We start from the raw sequence: 21,717 nt of genomic DNA, 5'->3' as shown, positions 1-21,717 counted from the left end.
TGGAATGTAAGGTTACCAAAACAATCCCAACAATGTGAGGAACCTGAGATAGCTGGGAGACAAGGGATTTTTGAATTTGGACAATGAGCACGGTGGTTTATGGTGACTGTCTTCAGAGAGCAGCGTGGAAAGAAATGGAGCTCCTGTTGGAAGAAGGTGAGCTTCAAACTGTGGCACAAAGCAAGATAAATACATTGTGTCATTACTACACAAGTTACCTAAAAACTAATCAGTTGAAATAACTGGCAATGCTCTTGGGAGACACACTTGAAGCTTTCATTTAAAGTAGGTGCGAGCTTCAGCAATGCACATACAAATGGAATGGCTGGATATTGCTTGATTTTGTAGTTCAAGAGCATTCTAAACACCAAAGCCACAGCATATCCAGGGAATCCAGCCAGGAAAGGGAACTTGCGCAGAGCAGCTTTTAAAAAACCTAAAGATAAGTGGTTTTGGTTCTTTTTAAGGCCTCAGAAGTTGTCTCACTCATGAACACAGTAAGAAATCTCACAACACCAGGTTAAAGTCCAACAGGTTTATTTGGTAGCACAAGCCACTAGCTTTCGGAGCGCTGCCCCTTCATCAGGTAAGTGGGAGATCTGTTCACAAACAGGGCATATAAAGACACAAACTTAATTTACAAAATAATGGTTGTCAACCATTTGTTGGTTTTAAACTATTCTTAGTGCCTAGCATGAACACTGAGGATGTCATCAACTCCTGTAAGTTCCTCTGCAACCCACACAGCATTCTGAGACTTAGAAATATATCGCCGTTCCTTCACTATCACTGGGTTAAAATCCTTTGTTGGTTTTAAGTGGTGGAGAGAAAGAAAAGATGTGATAAAATGAGAGAAAGTATTATCATTGCTGCAATTGGTCCTGCGAACTGACTTAAGAGATGGCTAGAAGTGTTGGAAAATTAACTGCAATGTAGATTAAAGTGAATATGGAGGAATGGGCCACCTCGGTGGCACAGCGGTTAGCACTGCTGTGTTGTCAAACTAACCATTATTTTGTAAATTGAGTTTGCGTCCTTATTTGCCCTGTTTGTGAACAGAGCTTATCTGATGAAGGGGCAGCATTCTGAAAGCTAGTGGCTTGTGCTACCAAATAAACCTGTTGGACTTTAACCTGGTGTTGTGGAATTCTTGCTGTGTTTACCCCAGTCCAACACCAGCATCTCCACATCATGTTCTATTTATGCGCAAGACCCATGTCCACATCTGCTGTTCCTCTTCTCTTCGTTTTCACCAGGTACTCATTAAGCTCCTCCCCCATTAGCCTTGGGATTCCTGTTCTTTGAAAATCTTGTAAGTTTTTTTAACATCACTTAAATCATTGTAGCCCATTACATTTAATTTAAATATAATCTTCCTCTATTGTCGCTAAGCCCCGATTTACAGGTGTTCAGGATAGAAACTATTCACTTCAATGGTGTAAAATTGCAAAGTTTGTAAAATGTGTTGTTAAGGTTAAAATCAGGGCTCTAGCTTGCTTATGGTTTGACATGCTAAGTGGCAAGTCCATAAACACCTCGTGATTTCTTTCATTGTTACCAGTGAATAGTTTAATACCGTTCACAGGGTATGTACACTGGTGATTTTTTTTTAAATGCAGTACCTTACATTATCATAGAATCATAAAATCTTACAGTACAGAAGGCCATTCAGCCCATTGAATAAGTATTGATCACAATCCCACCCAGGCCTATCCCCAAAACCCATATATTTACTCTAGCTAGTCCCCCTGACTCTAAGGGGCAATTTAGCATGGCCAATCCATCTAACCTACACATCTTTGCACAATGGGAGGAAACCAGAGCATCTGGAGGAAAACCACGCAGACATGGGGACAATGTGCAAACTCCACACAGACAGTGGCACAAGCCAGGACTTGAGCCCGGGTCCCTGGCACTGTGAGACAGCAGTGCTAACCGCTGTGCCACTGTGGTGGCCCATTCTTCCATATTCACTTTAATCTACTTGCAGTTAATTTTCCAAGGCTTCTAGGCATCTCTTAAGCCAGTTGGCAGGAGCAACTGCAGCAATGATAGTACTTTCTCCCATTTTATCACACCTTTTCCTTCTCCCCACCACTTAAAACCAACACAGGGCAGCATGGCTGGCATTGTAGCTCACACCTCATCACTCTAACGCTCCTATATACCATGGTATGAAGTGTAATGTATTAGGGAGTTCTGAAGCAGTTTCTGTTTCTTAAACAGCCATTCTGCACCTCAAATCTCAGAAGTTATACATCAGGGTTAATCGGTATTGAAACAGCTGCTATATCAGCAGGAACCTCCACTGCAATATTTTTTCCCATTTTCACCTTAGGTTATTTTTGAATTTTCAGCAGAATTAAAACTATTCCTAGCGCCTGGCATGAACACTGAGGATGTCACCAACTCCTGCAAGTTTCCCTGCAACCCACATAGCATCCTGACTTGGAACTATATCGCCATTCCTTCACTATCGCTGGGTCAAAATCCTGGAACTCCCTACATAACAACATGTGAATGTACTTATACCACATGGACTGCAGCAGTTCAGGAAGGCAGCTCAACACCACCCTCTCAAGGGCAATTAGGAATGGGCAATAAATGCAGGCCTCTCCAATGATACCCATATCTCATGAATGAACAAAAAATTGTCTCTGTATTGTGGATGTGACTGCACTGTAATACCACTTCAAAACCATCAACAAGATACTCATATACCATGAGCAGCATGGTGGCACAGTGGTTAGCACTGTTGCCCCACAGAACCAGGGGCCCGGATTCAATTTCAGCCTTGGGTGACTGTGTGGAGATTGCACGTTCTCCCCGTGTCTCCATGGGTTTCCTCCAGGCACTCCAGTCTCCTTCCACAGTCCAAAGATGTGTGGATTGGCCATGCTAAATTACCCAGGGGGACTAGTAGAGTAAATACATGGGGTTACGGGAATAGGGCCTGTGTGGGATTGTGATCGATGCAGACTCTATGGGCTGAATGGCCTCCTTCTGCCCTGTAAGGACTCTATGATATCTTTCTGCCATGTATCACATCCACAATTTATTTTCTTTATAAACATGCTTCTTAGTGATTTGTCTCAATAGCATTAAATGTAAAGTAGATAAGAACTAAAACCGTGTTAACAATTAAAATATATAGCCCAAGGCTGAAATCCGTTCTTTCTCTGTAGCATTCACTAATATTTTGTAATAATCTATATTCCCTAATGTTGTGCAAATTTGTGATATTTGCTTCTATCCTTCCAGAGGGTGCAGCATACAGTCCAAAAAGATTATAAAAAGTGCAATGACGAAAGTATTAATACCAAAGCTCATCAGACCATTTGAGGATTCATTCAGAACAACTTCTACTTTTCTACAGCTGGGGAGCACTCAGTTCCCAGGGACAAAGATGTGGAGAAAGGGGCAGTGATGACAGAGCTTCCTCCATTTAACGTCACATGGGGATTTCCTGAAGGTCTTGAAACACTTGCCCCTAGAAGGTGGGCATCAATGCCTCAGCCAGCATTTGTTGCCATCCTTAATTGCCCTCACGAAAGTGATGATGAGCTGCCTTCTTGAACTGCTACAGTCCATGTAGCATTGCTATATCCACAGTGCTGTTAGGGAGTGAGTTCCAGGGTTATATTTGTTGCTGGAGCTGCACTCATCTAAAAACATGGTGAGTACTCCATCAGACTCGCGATTTACATCTCCTGGATAGCAAACAAAGTTTGAGGAGTCAGTAAGCAAGTTACTCTGTGCACAATTTCCAGCCTCTCACCTAACTCCTGTAGCCCTTCAGTTTCTGGTCAACGATAACCCTAAGATTTTGATAGTGATGGCCATTGAATGTCAAAGGAAATGTCACCTGCTATTTATTAACCCAAACCAAATAAGCCTTCAACACAATTATCCCTACAAAACCATCTCCAAACCCTGTGTCTTAGGACTAGGTGCCTCCCTCTGGATCCTAGACTTCCAAACACACAGACCGCAATCAGTAAGGATAAGCAACGACAGTTCCTCCATGATTATCCTCAACACAGGTGCATTCAAGACTATGTCCTCAGCCCCTTACTATACTCCTTGTGACTGTGTGGCTAAGTTCTGCTCCAACTCCATTTTCAAGTTTTGCTGATGACACCACCATAATGGATCAGATATCAAACAATGATGAGACTGAGCACAGGAAGGAGAATCTAGTGAAATGATGCAATGACAATAATCTCTCCCTCAATGTTGGTAAAATGAAGAAGATAGTAACCAACTTCAGGAATCATGGTGGAGGACATTCTGCTGCCTACATCAATGGGGGTGAAGTGGAAATGGTCAAATGCTCCAAGTTTCTACGTGCCCTGATAACTAACAACTAGTCCTGGACACCCCATGCCAATACTAGAGTGAAGAAATCGCACCAACATCTCTACTTTCTTAGAAGACTACGGAAATTTGGCATATCCACTATGAGTCTCACCATCTTTTACAGATGCACAATAGAAAGCAGTCTTCCTAGTTGTATCACAGCTTGGCATGGCTCCTGCTCTCTGATTAAGACCACAAGAAATTACAAAGGGTTGTGAATGAAGCCCAGTCCATCATGCAAAACCAGCCTCCCATCTATTGACTCTACCTACACTTCCCGCTGCTTCAGAAAAGCAACCAGCATAATCAAGGACCCCACGCACCCCAGACGTGCTCTCTTCCACCTTCTTCCATTGGGAAACGATACAAAAGTCTGAGATCACTCAAAAACTTTTTCCCCGCTGCCATCAATACTTTTGAATGGACCTTTTATTATAAGTTAATCTTTCCCTATACCCTAACCATGACTATAACACTATATTCTGCACCCTCTCCTTTCCTTTTCCCCATGTACTTTATGAATGGTATGCTTTGTCTGTATAGCATGCAAGAAACAATATTTTTCACTGTATCCTGTTCCTGACTTGGCCTCCGCAGCCTTCTGTGGTAGAGACTTTCATAGGTTCACTCCCCTTGAGTGAAGAAATGTTTCCTCATCTTGGTCCTAAATGGTCTATCCTGGATACTAAGACAATGTCCTTGGTTTTAGATTCTCCAATCAGAGAAAACATCCTTCCTGCATCTAGTCTGTTCAGCCCTGTTAGAACTTCATACATTTCAATCAAATCTCCTCTCATCCTTCTAAACTTAGTGAATACAGGACAATGCCGCCTACTCCTATATTGAGACCGCGGGAGTGAGGTGGGGTTTGGGACTGAAGGTGGGGGAGGATGGTGGGAAATCGGTGTGGGGGGTTTGGGGCAGGAGAACCAGGGATCAGGCCATGGGGTGTGAAGGGTTGGCATTGCGGGGATTACAGAGTTGGCTAGCGATTGAGTTGGTCATATAAAACATATAAAAGCGCTATGCTGCCGGCCTCCTGGGTGGGAAAAGGCCATTGAGTTCTGGAATGAATAATGCTAGTGCAGTCTGCAGTGCACTATGTGGGAGATTGTTCACTATGTCTCATTTTTGGATTTAATATTGTCCCCAATTTCTTTTGTAAGCCTTAGTTGAGCCATTAATCCTCTTTTATTTTGTGCCAGTCAGGAATGAATAATTGCTGTATTTCGTGTACAGATTCTTTAAATATGAACCATTGCCTATCTGCCATCAATTCCTTTAGTAAGGTTCCCCAGTCTATCCTTGCCAATCCATGCCTCATATCTTCATTTTTCCCTTTATTTAGATTCAGGACCCTTGTTTTGAATTCAACTACTTCACTCTCCATCTTAACAAAGAATTGCATCATATTATGATCATTATTCTGAAAGGGACCCTGCATAACAAGATTGTTAATTAATCCTTTCTCGTTGCACACTACTAAGTCTAGAATAGCTTGTTGTCTGGTTAGTTCCTCAACATATTGGTCTAAAACACCATTCTGTACACAGTCCAGGAACTTCTCCTCCGCTATATCATGGCTAGTTTGGTTTGCCCAATCTATGTGTAAATTAAAGTCACCCTTGATTACGGTTGTACCCTTATTGCATGCATCTCTGATTTCTTGTTTAATACCTTCCCTTGTATCTTCACTACTGTTTGGGGTCCTATACACAATAGCCGGCAAGTTTTCTGCCCCTTGGTTTTTCTAATTTCTACCCATTCAGATCCACATCATAATTTTCTGAGCTAATATCCTTCCTCACGATTGCATTGATTTCCTCATTTACCAACAATGCAACCCCACTTCCTTTCCCTCTTTGTCTGTCACTCTTAAATAATGAATACCCTTGGTGTTCCATTTTCTGACTTCTGACTTGGCACAGAGCTTCACTGGGATTTTAGAACCAATCCTTTCCGGTGTGGAAGTGATAGTTAATTCCACAGCAGCATTCATGGACCTAGCTATCATGCAGCATCTGATGGCCAATGTTTCAGCTTCCATCACTACCCAGGCAGGAACCACAAAGCCTCAGAGTGGCAGTGGAAGCTCAGACAAGAGGTCACAAGATCAGTGCTTACTGCCATGCAAACCCAATTATCATCTATCATTATTCTGCTGGATGATTTCCATCATTCAGTGAACGTAGTATAGAAATGCACAATTTCGGTTTGCTGAAATCCTCGTAACAAAACTACATAAATGTAATTATTCTTTAAAAATGTAACTAATCTTGATGATGTTTGCTTCACTGGGGCTGAGGGTGAGAGAAACTTGGAACAGGTGTTCTGACTTCATTGTCAAATGCCGCATCACAGCTGCCTTCGTTTGATATGGGTATGCAAAGGCACTCCTGTAGTGCTTTAGGGACCAACACTGTGGCAAAGAGATAGGCGAGATCACAGAGAAACACGCAGAGAGAATGGAATTAGTGGAGGGAGCAGTAAACCTTCCTGCTGCTCAGATGTTTGCTTCAGGTCCAGATGGGGCTGGCTTCTGGACTGTGGAATAAGGCAATGAGAATTAATTTAACTCAGCAAAGGCTCAAAAAGGAATGAAAGGTTCCAACAGAGCCTGCAACCACAGGCAAGCTGTTTACAGCTATAGGACCTGCTTTCAGCTTGATTGTACGATCTGACTGACATCAGGAAGTGCTGCTAAAAATTCCAGTAAAGATAATAAGGCTGCATTTTTTTAAAGACCTGACAATCTGGCAATGTTTTATATATTCACTATAAATACAGCAACTAGGTAGCTATCCCACAATTCCTATTTGGCACAAATGATTTGCTTGTAATGGTAAAACTGTCATCTCTTCAATTTAATTGGATAGAGTATACAGCAAAATGATAGCTTGTGCAAAAGGGATTATAAATGAGATCCTGTTTTTCTCTGATTAATGTAGGATCCATTTAGAGAAATACTTAACCTGGGCAAGCCTAAAGGTCATTACCAGGACTATAACAGTCATTTTTGATTACAGATGATGGGAAATAAGATATACCGGATCCTCAACTGCAGAAGTACCTGGCCTTTATCGTGTCATATTCAGACACAGCTCATTGTCAATTAACTGAATTCAGTATCAGCAGATTTCTAATGTACAGGAAAGTACAAAATCAACCAGCTTTCAATCAAACTAAAGAAAATCTCTGCTACACCCTCCAATAAGTTGTTCATAAACAAGCCCAGTAGAGAACTTGACTATGGAGGAAAACTCCCTTGTGTAATGCTGTCCCCAAACGAGGACAAATTTAGGTATTGGTTGCAAGAATGCATTAATAGTATTTCACAACTTTTGCAACTCTGTTTCTTATATTAACGCTCTCTTTTCTCTCCTAAGGGTCTGTTTGGGACCAGGTCAGAGAGTAGCCATCCAATCTTTGCTTTGGAAAATTCAGTATTGTCAGCAATAAAAGGATCTGGTACGTACAAGGTTATTGTGGGGCTGAGTACAGTACCACCCACATGGTGTTGTAAGAAGGCAGGTGACCCAGAGCTAGGCTCAGTGTCAGCAGGAAAGGTGATAAAACCTAGCGCACAAAGGATGCTGCAACCAGGAATTGCCATTAACAACAAAACACATAGCTGAGCAGACCACTCAGCCCTTTTCTCATCAAAGGAACCCACTTCCTTGGCCTCAGAGGGCTCCCAGAAGGCCCCTATGGAAAAAAAAGGAACAAGGAGATCAATACCATCTCCATCCACCTCACAAGAAATGATCAGTGTAACGGCAACCACTCTTCAGCACAACAACCAATCTGCTGTAGCTCAACGTAAAACAATGGAAGAAAAGAATTAAAAACATGCCCAAAAGCAGTCCAACCTCCAAGCCAACAACAAGAAACAGAACCAACAAAATCTGCTCTCCCAACAGAATAGTGAATAAGATGTTGGGAAGTTATAAGGCCTCCAGACTATTAACTTCAAGGAATTGAAGTTGGGGGGGTGAGATGGCGTACTGACAATGTTGTTAATACAAATACCGTAATAGCAATAAGATTAGAATCACATTTAGATTGTAATGATAAGATAAATCCACAAAGCTTTTAAAAATACAAGACTCAAAGCAAACTAACGTTACTCTTTCTCCATGGGATAAAGACTTGTGGGGAGGTGTATTGATTGGGCCTGATACATACATGGTTAATGTACAGTACTGCCTGTTATGTATGTTGGGGCTTAGTTCCTTTAAGGAAATGGGTCATATGAGTGGTTATGTGAGCTGGCTAGAAACCTTCCTGAGTGGGCAGTCCATGTGTGGAGTGAGTAGACTGAATAAGGATGTGTTCCCTGACACCTGGCTGTGAAACAGTTCTTGAGGGGACACCTCAGAGGTTTAACACCGTCCACATGTTGTAAAAAGGTACATGGCCTAGACCTAGGCTCAGTGTGATGTTGGCCAGAGATATAGTAAAACCTAGTATGGAGACAGATCCATACCGGTACCCTTTGCTCTAGAGTTGTATATAGTTACATGTAGTTATATACAGATGACTATGAAGCCTTCTTTAACATGCATGTACTGCAACTGATACCATTCCAACATTCTCCATTGGTCTGAAATGAGTCTAATGAAAAGATGAAGAAACACAAGTAATTCTTACCATTTAAAATTGAAACCAAAGCTCTAGGAGGAGTTTGGACCAGATAATCATAAATTCACAAACACGGTGACACACTTAATCAATGCATTTAACAAAAAAGTGTAACAATGTTAATTAAATTGCAAAAATGAAGGACCAATAAAAATGTGTAAATACATTGTTGATGGGCCTTGGGTGATCACCACAGTCTCCCAAAAACACGTTCACAACAACCAAGATTCATCCATTGATTCAATAGAGACTCCATCAGTGTGAGGGCAGAAGTCCTGCACCTCAGCACTCAAAGATAAATAAATAAAGTGCCTGCAGTCTCTGTTTACACAACAACAGCTGTATTAATGCGAGTCAGTAACAAATAAAACCACTGAAAGAGGTGGCAGGCACCACCTCTGAAAGCTGGCTACAAGTCTGTCTTCTTGGGAAATAATTGAGACGGATGATGAAAGGCTGATTTACAAAATAGGAAAGTTGCTGAAAATTAAAGTATTGCCTGCGCAGTTTCAACATCGTTATAGTCTGTGAGTCTGTCAGGTAATTGGCCTTGAAGTGCTACTTAACTTTTAATTAAATGCTGAGCTGACACCATCTTCCAAAGCAAACATGCTTCCAATAGCACCTTATAATTTGCAGCAGACTTTAATTTGCAAGTATACACTAGTTTTCAAAGCCATGGTGAGAAAGATCATTTAATAAGGGTTTTCAGTGAAATGGGTAACAGAGAAATGACCAGCATCAGTTTTATTACATTTTCTATTTAATTAGACAACCCTGCAGCATTTAAAGTCACTGTTTTATATTTCACTCAGTTACAAGGCCTCACCCTTTTTCTTCATCAATAACTCAGCCTATATTTACACTGCAAGTTTAAAGTCAGTTCAAAATGATTGCAACTTTACATCCACACTAAAAAGTATAAATCCAGAATATAGTCCAATCTCACACTGAAACAAAACAAAGGGAATGAAACTTCCTTGAAAATAATCGCAAAACATTTCAGTTAGCAGTACATGGAGTGTAATAGTTGTGTGCCATGCTAAAGCTGTTTAAGGAGCCCTGAGCAATTTACAAGCCCACTTAAACTCACTTTAGATGTGAAAAGACTAAGGGCGGTATGGTGTCACAGTGATGAGCATTACTGCCTCACAGCGCCAGGGACATGGGTTCAATTCCCCAGGTCACTGTCTTCGTGGAGTTTGCACATTCTCCCCATGTTTGCATGGATTTCCTCCAGGTACTCCGGTTTCCTCATACAGTCCAAAGATGTGAGGGTTAGGTGGATTGGTCACGCTAAATTGCCCCTTAGTGTCAGGTGGATTAGCTAAATACATGGGGATAGGGCCCAGGTGGGATTATGGTTTGTGCACACTCAATGGGCCAAATGCCTCCTTCTGCACTATTATTCTATCTCCTCACTACATTCTAAATATCTACATTTCTATTTGTTGGCAGGAGCTGTACCACTGCTTGTATCCATTCATACATCTTTTCCCAGACTAAAAAATTCCTGGTCCCACAAGAACCAGCCATAGGAGTGTTGTCCTGTTTGCTTAAAACCCAATGTGAATTAGTGATTTCAGATCAGTGACTACATTGAATCTAATAGTATATTTACAGTCTTGTAGAATATTCCTGCTTTTATGTCTGAACTGTTGTGTTTTGGTTAATGTAGTAGTTACGTGGTAAGATTGTGGACGACGTTTCCACAGGGAATGATTGATGTGAATAGTATCGGCACATTTAAGGAGAAGCTAGACAAGCGTATGGGGGGAAGGAAATAGATAGCTAATGTTGGAAAGGTGTTGGTTGCAGAATGTCTATTAAAGAAGAATTCATAATAATCTATATGTAAGCAGCAATTTTTTTATTAACTACATGTAACTATATACAACTATACTGTAAAGGCTATGGTGTTGTCTCCACCCTCGGTCTCATTTCTAACCAATACCACACTGATCCTAGGTCTCGGTCATGTGCCTTCCTATATCACTGTTTGGGTGGTACTGTCCTCAGCCTCACATTAACTCTGTATGTACCAGATCCAACTACTATGTCTCTGACAAGTCTTTAGCCCATGGATATAGAATTACTTCAGTTTACTTTGAATCTTATAAGTCTCATGCACTTACATTATTGTTATAAGCTTAATGCTATTCTAAAATTATATCTATAACTGTATTTGCATTAACAACGTTCTCACAACCCCATCTCCCTCCACTTCAGGTCCTTAAATTTAGTGGTTCAGGCAGTCTGGAGACCTTATACCTTTCTACATCTTGTTCATCCCTCCATTGGGTGAGTGGTAGATTCTGATTCCTGTTGGCTTAGAATTTGGACTAACATTCTGATATGTTTTCATTCTTTTATTCTATTGCTTTATGTTGAACCACGTCAGCTGACTTGATTGAATCAGTGATGTAAGTAACAAAGCATTTAAAAGAAGCACGGGCTTGCTGTTTATGGAATCAGATGATAGCAAGTTCCCAAGAATTGAGTAAGTTAACTATTAATTACAATTTTTCTGTTCTCAGAGGCCAATTGTTGAGGTTCAGAATTAGGAATCCGGATTAGCAATAGGTTTCATTCAAGCCATTCATCTGACTGAATTAATAAAAAGGGCTTCGCAGGATTGGCTGCAGACTGGAAAGTAAAAGAATGTAGCTCACTTTTGCAGATGATGAACTCTGTTCGCTGAAACTGGATTGTATGTACTATTTTGCTTTGGTAACACTTCTGCCTTTAGCTTCCAGGCTCTTCTCTCTAAAATTTCTTTTGTGGAATTTTCTCCGTGTTTCTAGTTTCAATTGGGATCTTCTTTTAGTTCAGAATCCATTGAAGACGTCCTTTTCCTTAATCTTTCCATTTCTGTGAAGATGAGGGTTTTTGATCCTGGAGCTGTCATCATGTTGGAAGGGTGTTGGTTACAAAAACATGTCAGTTAAAGAAGTCATTGTAGTTTTCAGTATATTTACAGCAAGTCTTTATGAATGATGTGTAATTATACTATAGATTGAAGAATACAGCTATGAAATGATCATCACCTTAGGTCTTATCATGTCTCCAAGCAATCCCACACTGACCCCAAGTCTAGATCATTATGCCTTCTTATATCAATGTGTAGGTATTACTATAGTAAGAAGTCTCACAACACCAGATTAAAGCCCAACAGGTTTATTTGGTAGCATAGCTTTTGGAGTACTACTCCTTCATCATATGAGTGGGAGTTCTGTTCACAAACAGGGCATATAAAGACACAATCTCAATTTACAAAACAATGATTGGAAAGTGAATCTTTAAGGTAATCAAGTCTTAAAGGTACAGACAATGTGAGTGGAGAGAGGATTAAGAACAGGTTAAAGAGATGTGTATTGTCTCCAGCCAGGACAGTTAGTGAGATTTTGCAAGCCCAGGCAAGTCGTGTGGAAGTTGGCTAGCAGTCTCTGCTCAGCAACTCCGCACAGTCGAGTGCCGTGAAGGCTGCCTTGGAGAACGGTTGCCCGAAGATCAGAGGCCGAATGCTCATGACCTCTGAAGCGCTCCCCAACAGATGAAGATGAACCTCTCGCCAAGGCCAACTCCACACCTCCCTTTTTTGCCTTCAAACAACCACACAACCTCAAACAGATCAATGTCCACAGCAAACTACCCAGCCTTTCAGAGAACAGTGACCACAGCACCACACAACCCTGCCACAGCAACCTCTGCAAGACTTGCCAGATCATCTCATGTGAGAACACCATCCACTAGGTAAGGGTACATACACTTGCAACTTGGCCAACATTGTCTACCTGATACATTGCAGGAAAGGATGCCCTGAGGCATGGTACACTGGGGAGACCATGCAAACACTATGACAACAGTTGAATGAATACCACTCGACAATCACCAGGCAAGACTGTTCTCATTCAGTTGGGGAACGCTTCAGCGGTCACGGGCATTCAGCCTCTGATCTTCAGGTAAGTGTTCTCCAAGGCGGCCTTCACGACATACGACAGCACAGAATCGCTGAGCAGAAACTGATAGCCAAGTTCCGCACACATGAGGACGGCCTCAACCGGGATCTTGGGTTCATGTCATAAGAACATAAGAAATAGGAGCAGGAGTAGGCCATCTAGCCCTTCGAGCCTGCCCCCCCATTCAATAAGATCATGGCTGATCTGTCGTGGCTCAGTTCCACTTTCCCGCCCTCTCCCCATAACCCTTAATCCCCTCTTTTATCAAAAACCCATCAACCCGCGTCTTAAAAATATTTAGCGAGGCAGCCTCCACCACTTCAACGGGCAGAGAATTCCAGAGATTCACCACTCTTTGAGTGAAGAAGTTCCTCCTCAACTCCGTTCTAAACCGCCTCCCCCCTTTATCTTGAGGCTTTGCCCCCTAGTCCTACTGTCCTTCCTGAGCGGGAAGAGTCTCTCCACCTCTATCCTATCCATCCCATTCATCATCTTGTATGTCTCAATGAGATCTCCCCTCATTCTTCTAAACTCTAACAAGTACAAGCCTAGTTTATTCAGCCTCTCCTCATAGCTCAACCCCCTCAACTCTGGCATCAACCTAGTAAACCTCCTCTGCACTCCCTCCAAGGCCAAAATATCCTTGCGTAAGTGCGGCGACCAAAACTGCACACAGTACTCCAGCTGCAGCCTCACCAATGCCCTATACAGCTGCAGCAAGACCTCCCTACTTTTATATTCAATCCCCCTTCGTTATGAAGGCCAGCATCCCATTTGCCTTCCTGACCACCTGCTGCACCTGCAAGCTGGGTTTTTGCGACTCATGCACAAGGACCCCGAGGTCCCTCTGCACCGTCGCCTGCTGCAGTTTTTCGCCCGTAAGTAATAGTCCTTCCTACCATTATTCCTACCAAAGTGGACCACCTCGCACTTGCCAACATTAAATTCCATTTGCCAGTTCCTGGCCAATCGCCCAGCCTATCTAGATCCTTCTGCAGACTCTCCACACCCTCCACGCAATTTGCCGTTCCACCAATCTTGGTGTCATCAGCAAATTTCGACACCATACACTCGGTTCCCTCCTCCAGATCATCTGTATGTCACGCTATCTGTAACCTCCACGACTTGCCTGCGCTTGAAAAATCTCATTAACTCTTCTGGCTGGAGACAATACACATCTCTTTAACTTGTTCTTAACCCTCTCTACACTCACATTGTTTGTACCTTTAAGACTTTATTACCTTAAAGACTCGCATTCCAACTATTATTTTGTAAATTGAGAATGTAACTCCCACTCACCTGATGACGGGGCAGTGCTCCAAAAGCTATGGCTTATGCAACCAAATAAACCTGTTGGACTTTAATCTGGTGTTGTGAGACTTCTTACTGTGTTTACCCTAGTCTAACACTGGCATCTCCACATCATAGAACATAGAAAAACTACAGCACGAACAGGTCCTTCGGCTCACAAGTTACGCCGAACATGCCCCTACCTACTAGGCCTATTTATATCCCTCTGTCTTACTAAGTCCTGTGTACTTATCCAAAAGTGCCTTGAAAGATCCTGTCGAATCCGCATCCACCACCACTGCCGCCAGCCGATTCCACGTACCACCACCCTCTGAGTGAAAAACTTACCCTTGACGTATCCTCTGTATCTACTCCCCAGCACCCTAAACCTGTGTCCCCTTGTGGCAGCCATTTCAGCCCTGGGAAAAAGCCTCTGAGAATCCACTCAATCAATACCTCTCAACATCTTATACACCTCTATCAGGTCACTTCTCATCCCTCATCTCTCTAAGGAAAAAAGACCGAGCTCTCTCAAGCTTTGCTCATAAGGCATGCCACCCAATCCAGGCAACATCCTTTTAAATCTCCTCTGCACCCTTTCTATGGCTTCCACATCTTTCCTGTAATGAGGCGACCAGAACTGAGCACAGTACTCCAAGTGGGGTCTGACCAGGATCTTATACAACTGCAGCATTATCTCCCGACTCCTAAACTCAATTTCTCGATTGATGAAGACCTGTACACCGTACACCTTCTTAACCACATCCTCTACCTGCAAAGCTGATTTGAGCGTCCTATGAACCCGAACCCCAAGATCCTTCTGATCTTCCACACTGCTAAGAGTCTTACCCTTAATATTATATTCCATCATCCCATTTGACCTGCCAAAATGAATCACCACACACTTATCCGGGTTGAAGTCCATCTGCCACTTCTCCACCCAGTCTTGCATCCTTTCTATATCTCGTTGCAACTTCTGACATCCCTCCAAATTATCCGCAACACCTCCAACCTTTGTGTCATCAGCAAACTTACCAACTCATGCCTCCACCTCCTCATCCAGGTCATTTATAAAAATCACAAAGAGCAAGGGTCCCCAAACAGATCCCTGGGGCACTCCATTGGCGACCGACCTCCATGCAGAAAAAGACCCATCTACAACCACTCTTTGTCTTCTGTGGACAAGCCAGTTCTGGATCCACAAAGCAATGTCCCCTTGGCTCCCAGGCCCCCTCACTTTCTCAATAAGCCTTGCATGCGAGACCTTATCGAACGCCTTGCTGAAGTCCATATAAACCACATCTACTGCTCTTCCTTCGTCAATGTGTTTAGTCACATCTTCAAAAAACTCAGCAGGCTCATAAGGCACGATCTGCCTTTGACAAAGCCATGCTGACTATTTTTGATTATACTGTACCTCTCCAAATGTTCATAAATCCTGCCTCTCAGGATCTTCTCCATCAACTTACCAACCACTGAGATTAGACTCACTAGTCGATAATTTCCTGGGCTATCTCTTCTCCCTTTCTTGATTAGGGAAACCACATCCGCAATCCTCGAGAACCTCTTGTCTCCATTGATGATGCAAAGATCATCGCCAGAGGCTCAGCAATTTCTTCCCTTGCCTCCCACAGTAATCTGTTATCTAACTTGATGCTTTTCATCCTCTTTCTTAATGTCAATACTCAAGCTTTTCAGTCAGCTGCAAGCCTGCACTACAACCACCAAGATCCTTTTCCACTGTGAATACTGAAGTAAAGTATTCACTGAGCACCTCTGCTATTTCTACCGGTCCTATACAAACTTTCCCACTGTCACATTTGATAGGTCCTATTCCTTCACATCTTATCCTCTTGCTCTTCACATACTTGTAGAATGCCTTGGGGTTTTCCTTAATCTTACCTGCCAAGGCCTTCTTAGGACCCCTTCTGGCTCTCCTAATTTCCTTCTTAAGTTCCTTCTTACAAGTCGAATACTGCTCTAGATCCCTAACGTTACCTAGCTCCCTGAACCTTTTGCACGCTTTTCTTTTCTTCTTGACTAAATTCATTACAACATTTGTGCACCACGGTTCCTGTAACCTCCCAAAACTTCCCTGTCTCATCGGAACATTGTCGTGCAGAGCTCCAGACAAATATTCCTTGAAAATCTGTCACATTACTTCTGTACATATCCCCAAGAAAACCTCCTCCCAATTTATGCCTCTAACTTCCTGCACGATGGCTTCATAATTCCCCTTATTCCAGGTAAACACTTTCCTAGCTTGCCTAATCCTATCCCTCTCCAATGCTAGTGTAAAGGAGATAGAGTTATAATCACTATCCCCAAAATGCTCTCCCATTGAGAGATCTGACACCGGTCCAGGTTCATTACCCAATACCAAATCAAGTACACCTCTCCTCTTGTAGGCATATAGGTATTACTATACTCAGTCCCACATTAGTCCAAATGCACCAGACCCTTCTACTCCAGTTACGATGGTAGTGCTAGATGAGAAAAGGTGGGAGGAGGCTGGAGAGGAGTATAAACACCAGCATAAACTGGTTGGATCGAATGGCCTATTTCTGCGCCATATATCCTATATAACCTGAGTTACACTTTAGATCTTAATAAGCTAATTATCTGAATTTAATGCTGCTGTCTCCAGTCATTATAAATGAATGCTCGTTGCTACCAACTTCCCATTACTTTTAAACTGTTTCATAATTCTGTCGCAACCAGTTACTGGCTAATATGAGCTGTCTGATGAAAGCTCTTCCAAATAAATATAAAATGAAGTGTTACTAGAGAAATCTTGTCAGTGATTGTTTGAACTTCTTCTTTCTATCTTAATAATCAATTAGCAAATCCCCTCAAACAAATATGATTTTTCAATTATTATTGCTTTTTAAATGTCCTAGTAATTCAAATTCTTTAAAGTGATTATCTTCTAATAGAAACTACTGATCAAACTGGTCATTTTTTGGACATATCAGCCTGCAAATCGTAGGGATTGAGGGGTGATTATGAGCTACGCTGATGTTAAATGTGAGGGTGTCCCACCAGAAGGATAACTTGGAACACCAGTTGTAATGATGTATGTGCTTTTTTGGTATTATGTGAGGAACAATGGACAACCCAGTGAGGAAACAGTCCAATCATTGTGTGAGCAATTAATAAAGAATACTTACTAACTTAAAGACAAGAACAAAAACATACAAATAAGAAGAACAATAACACACTATGACACTTAAGGATACTGATGGCAATACACACAATTTTACATGAAACTATCCCTTGGTCTCCAAAACTGTCTATATTTTACCTGAACTCTGAGTCATCCCTTTTCCCAGCAATATCCAATATTATGTAACTCTATGGGTTAAATCTACAAATAATTGCCATAACCAGATGAAAGTGGCTAAGTCTGGGAATTAGTCTTGCGATTCAGCGAAGATAGAAAATTGCAGCTTCTCTCAGAAGACCATTCCTTCAACATACTGCAACTCTGATGTTTAGCTATCTCCTCCCCTTTTCTTTCTGTTGTACTGTAGTTAGTGTTCTACAGTTATACCATTTCTTTCCCATTAATTTTATCCCCCTGTGGAGACAGCTTTTGGATGCCATCATCTCACATGAGAACACCATCCACTAGGTATACAGTACATACTCTTGCAACTCGGCCAATGTTGTCTACCTGATACGCTGCAGGAAAGGATGTCCTGAGGCATGGTACATTGGGGAGACCATACAGATGCTACGACAACGGATGAATGAATATTTCTCGACAATCGTCAGGCAAGACTGTTCTCTTCCTGTTGGGAAACACTTCAGCGGTCACAGATATTCGGCCTCTGATCTTCGGGTAAGCGTTCTCCAAGGCAGCTTTCACGACACACAACAGCACAGAGTCGCTGAGCAGAACTGGTAGCCACGTTCTGCATAAATGAGGATGACCTTAACTGGGATCTTGTGTTCGTGTCACACTATCTGTAATCCCCATGACTTGCCTGGGCTTGCAAAATCTCACTCACTGTCCTGGCTGAAGACAATACACATCCCTTTAAGCACATAAGAAATAGGAGCAGGAGTAGGCCACCTAGCCCTTCAAGCGTGCCCCGCCGTTCAATAAGATCATGGCGGATCTGAACCTGTGCTTAACCCTCTCTCCACTTATTTTGTCTGTACCTTTAAGACTTGATTACCTGTAAAGACTCACATTCCAACCATTATTTCATAAATTGAATTTGTGTCTTTATATGCCCTGTTTGTGAACAGAACTCCCACTTACCTGATGAAGGAGCAATGCTCCGAAAGCTATAGCTTTTGCTACCAGATAAAGCTGTTGCACTTTAATCTGGTGTTGTGAGACTTCTTACTATGATTCTCCCAGTTCAATGCTGGCATCTCGACAACAAGTCAGTTTTTGGCAGGTACCTGTCAATTTCTCCACACCTCATCATTTCTCTAGCTGTCTGCCTCTAATCAACTCCCAATTTTGACTTTTTATTATCTTAAATTTCCCCAGTTCTTAAGAGGGACTATGAACAATGGAATCCAGAACAGCAGCAGAGAAAAATGTGAGTTGTTTGGAAGTAGAGGTTATTTCCTGCCCTGCACCATCTTCCCCCTACACCATGCCCCACCCCCCAAACAGCCAGTCTACCCCAACACTACCACCATTCTCCAAAAAATGTTATTACTGAATACAGTCCAAAGGTGCCAGGTGCTTTAGAGTCAAGCTCAAGTAATTGTTCATCATGCATTAGCCAGGGCAGGGAGGGGATGAGGCTGTTTAACTTTGGAAGGTATTGTCACTCCAAAACATTTTTTCACCGAACATCCAGAGCAATTGGTGGGAATCCCAAACACTTCTTCACATTCTTTAGCCCAAGGCCATTTGATGTGTAGATCAGCTGACTGAGCATGGACTGGAAATAAAACTAAAGACCATCCAAGTCTGTGTGGCTTTGCATTGTAAAAAGTCTGACAACACCAGGTTTTAGTCCAACCGATTTATTTGATAATGCTCACAAGCTTTCGAGGGGACTGCCTCTTCGTCAGGTGACAGTTGTGTAGTCATCCTACCATCTCTCCCCGTCCCCTAGGTGGCACACTGATTAGCACTACTGCTTCACATCACCATGGACCCAGGTTCAATTTTGGCTTGTGTGGAGCTTGCACATTCTCCCCGTCTCTGCATCTCTAATTTCCTCTTACAGTCCAAAGGTGTGCAGGTTAGGTGGATTGACTATGGTAAATGCACAGGGATATGGTGGGGGAGTGGGCCTATGTGGGGGGCTCTTTCAGAGAGTCAGTGCCAACTTGACGGGCCAAATGGCCTCCTTCTGCACTGTAGGGATGCTATGGTCTGTATGAAGGCCGATAGTGGACTTCCCCAGAAGTCAGTGTTAGAATGCATACTCTTCTTGATATTGTTAATGACCTGAAGTTTGGTATGCAGGGGACTGTTCAATCCTCCAACTTCAAATTCCATGGATGTCACAAAATTTGAAAATATTATGAATTACGGGGAGGATAATTGCAACTTCAAAAGGACACAGACAGATTCATGTGATGGGCAAAAATATGGCAGTTGAAGGAATTGTGAAATGATTCCTTTTGATAACTTTTTCATGGAGAGACAACAAAATTCTAAAGGGGGTTCAGAAGCAGAGGGGCCTGGGTGTATATCTGTAGTACATCATTGAAGGTGACAGGGCAGGTCTTGATGAGGTTAATTAAAGCATATTTATTGATTACTATTGATGAGGAGGCATTGGATAAGCTGTCTGTACTTAAAAATTTATAAGGCACTAGGACCGGATATGATGCATCCAATGATAGTGAGTGAAACGCAACTAGAAATTACAAAGGCACTGGTCTTAATTTTCCCAACTTCCTAAGATTCATGGGTGGTGCCAGAGGCCTGGAGAATTGCAAACATTAGACCTCTGCCAAAACAAATGAAGATACAATCCTGCAACTAAAGGCCAGTCAGTTTAACCTCAGTGGTGGGGAAGCTTTAAGCAGTGTTCTTTCAGGACAAAAGCAACAGCCAGTTGCGCAAGTGCAATTAAGGAAAGTCCAGTACAGATTTGTTAAGGGAAAGTCATGCTTAGCTTATGAAAGTCGGGCAGCACGGTGCCACAGTAGTTAGCACTGCTGCCTCACAGCGCCAAGGACCCCAATTCAATTCCCGGCTTGGATCACTGTGGAGTCTGCATGTTCTCCCAGTGTCTGCATGGGTTTCCTCCAGGTGCTGCGGTTTCCTCCCATAGTCTGAAAGATGTGCTGGGTTAGGTGCATTGGCCATGTTAAATTCTCCCTCCTTGTATCTGAATAGGTGCCACAGTGTGGCAACTATGGAATTTTCACAGTAATTTCATTGCGGTGTTAATTTAAGCATACTTGTGACAAAACTAAAACTAATAAATAATAACTAACTTGCTGGAGATTTTTGATCAGGTAAGAGAGAGAGTTGATGGAGCACTGTTGATGTGGTGTGCATGGTCTTCCAAAAGATATGCCCCACAGACCTGTGAACAAAGTTATAACTTGTGAAATAAAATGGAGAGCGGGGACATGGTTATGAAATTGGCTGAAAGATAGGAAACACAGTAAAAAGTCTGACAACACCAGGTTTAAGTCCAACCAATAAAGTGGCCACTTTAGGACTTGAACAGCAGGTTAGGTGTAAAGATTCACATTCTAATCAGTAATCTGTAAACTGTCTGTGCTTTATATGCTCTGTCTGAGGCCAGAACTCTCCATTCACCTGACGAAGGGGCTAACCCGAAAGCTTGTGAGTTTACTATCAAATAAATCAGTTGGACTTAAACCTGGTGTTGTCAGACTTTTTACTGTGTTTACCCCAGTCCAACGCCGGCATATCCACATCATGATAGGAAACAGACAGCATTGGTTAATGGATGCTTATCCGACTGGAGGAAGGTTTGTAGTGGAGTTCCACAGGTGTTGACGTAAGGACCATTGCTCTCCCTGATACATGTAAATGACCTAGACCTTGGAATGCACAACACAATTTCAAAATTTGTGGATGATATAAAACATGGAAGCATTGTGAAGAGCGAGGAGGATAATTTAGAACTTCAAAAGGACAAAGATGGATTAGTGGAATGGGTGGACAAATGGCAGATCAAATGTAACGTGTAGAAATATGAAGTGATGCATTTTGGTAGGAAGAACGTGGAAAGGCAATATAAAATAAAGGATACAATTCTAAAATAGATACAGGAGTGGAGAGACCTGGATGTATATGTACACAAGTTATTGAAGGTGGCAGGGCAGGTTGAGGGAACACTGAATAAAGCATACAACATTCTGTGTTCCATAAATAGGAGCATAGAGTACAAAACCAAAGAAGTTCTGATAAATCAGCATCAGCTGGAGCATTGTGTCTATTTCTGGGCACCACACTCATGGAAGAATGTGAAAGCATTAGAGGAGGTGCAGAAAAATTCACAAG

Source organism: Carcharhinus amblyrhynchos, chromosome 1, assembly GCF_965287045.1.
Source record: "Carcharhinus amblyrhynchos chromosome 1, sCarAmb.v2.hapA, whole genome shotgun sequence".
NCBI classification, from domain to species: domain Eukaryota; kingdom Metazoa; phylum Chordata; class Chondrichthyes; order Carcharhiniformes; family Carcharhinidae; genus Carcharhinus; species Carcharhinus amblyrhynchos.
Note: the sequence above shows the minus strand (reverse complement) of the source record.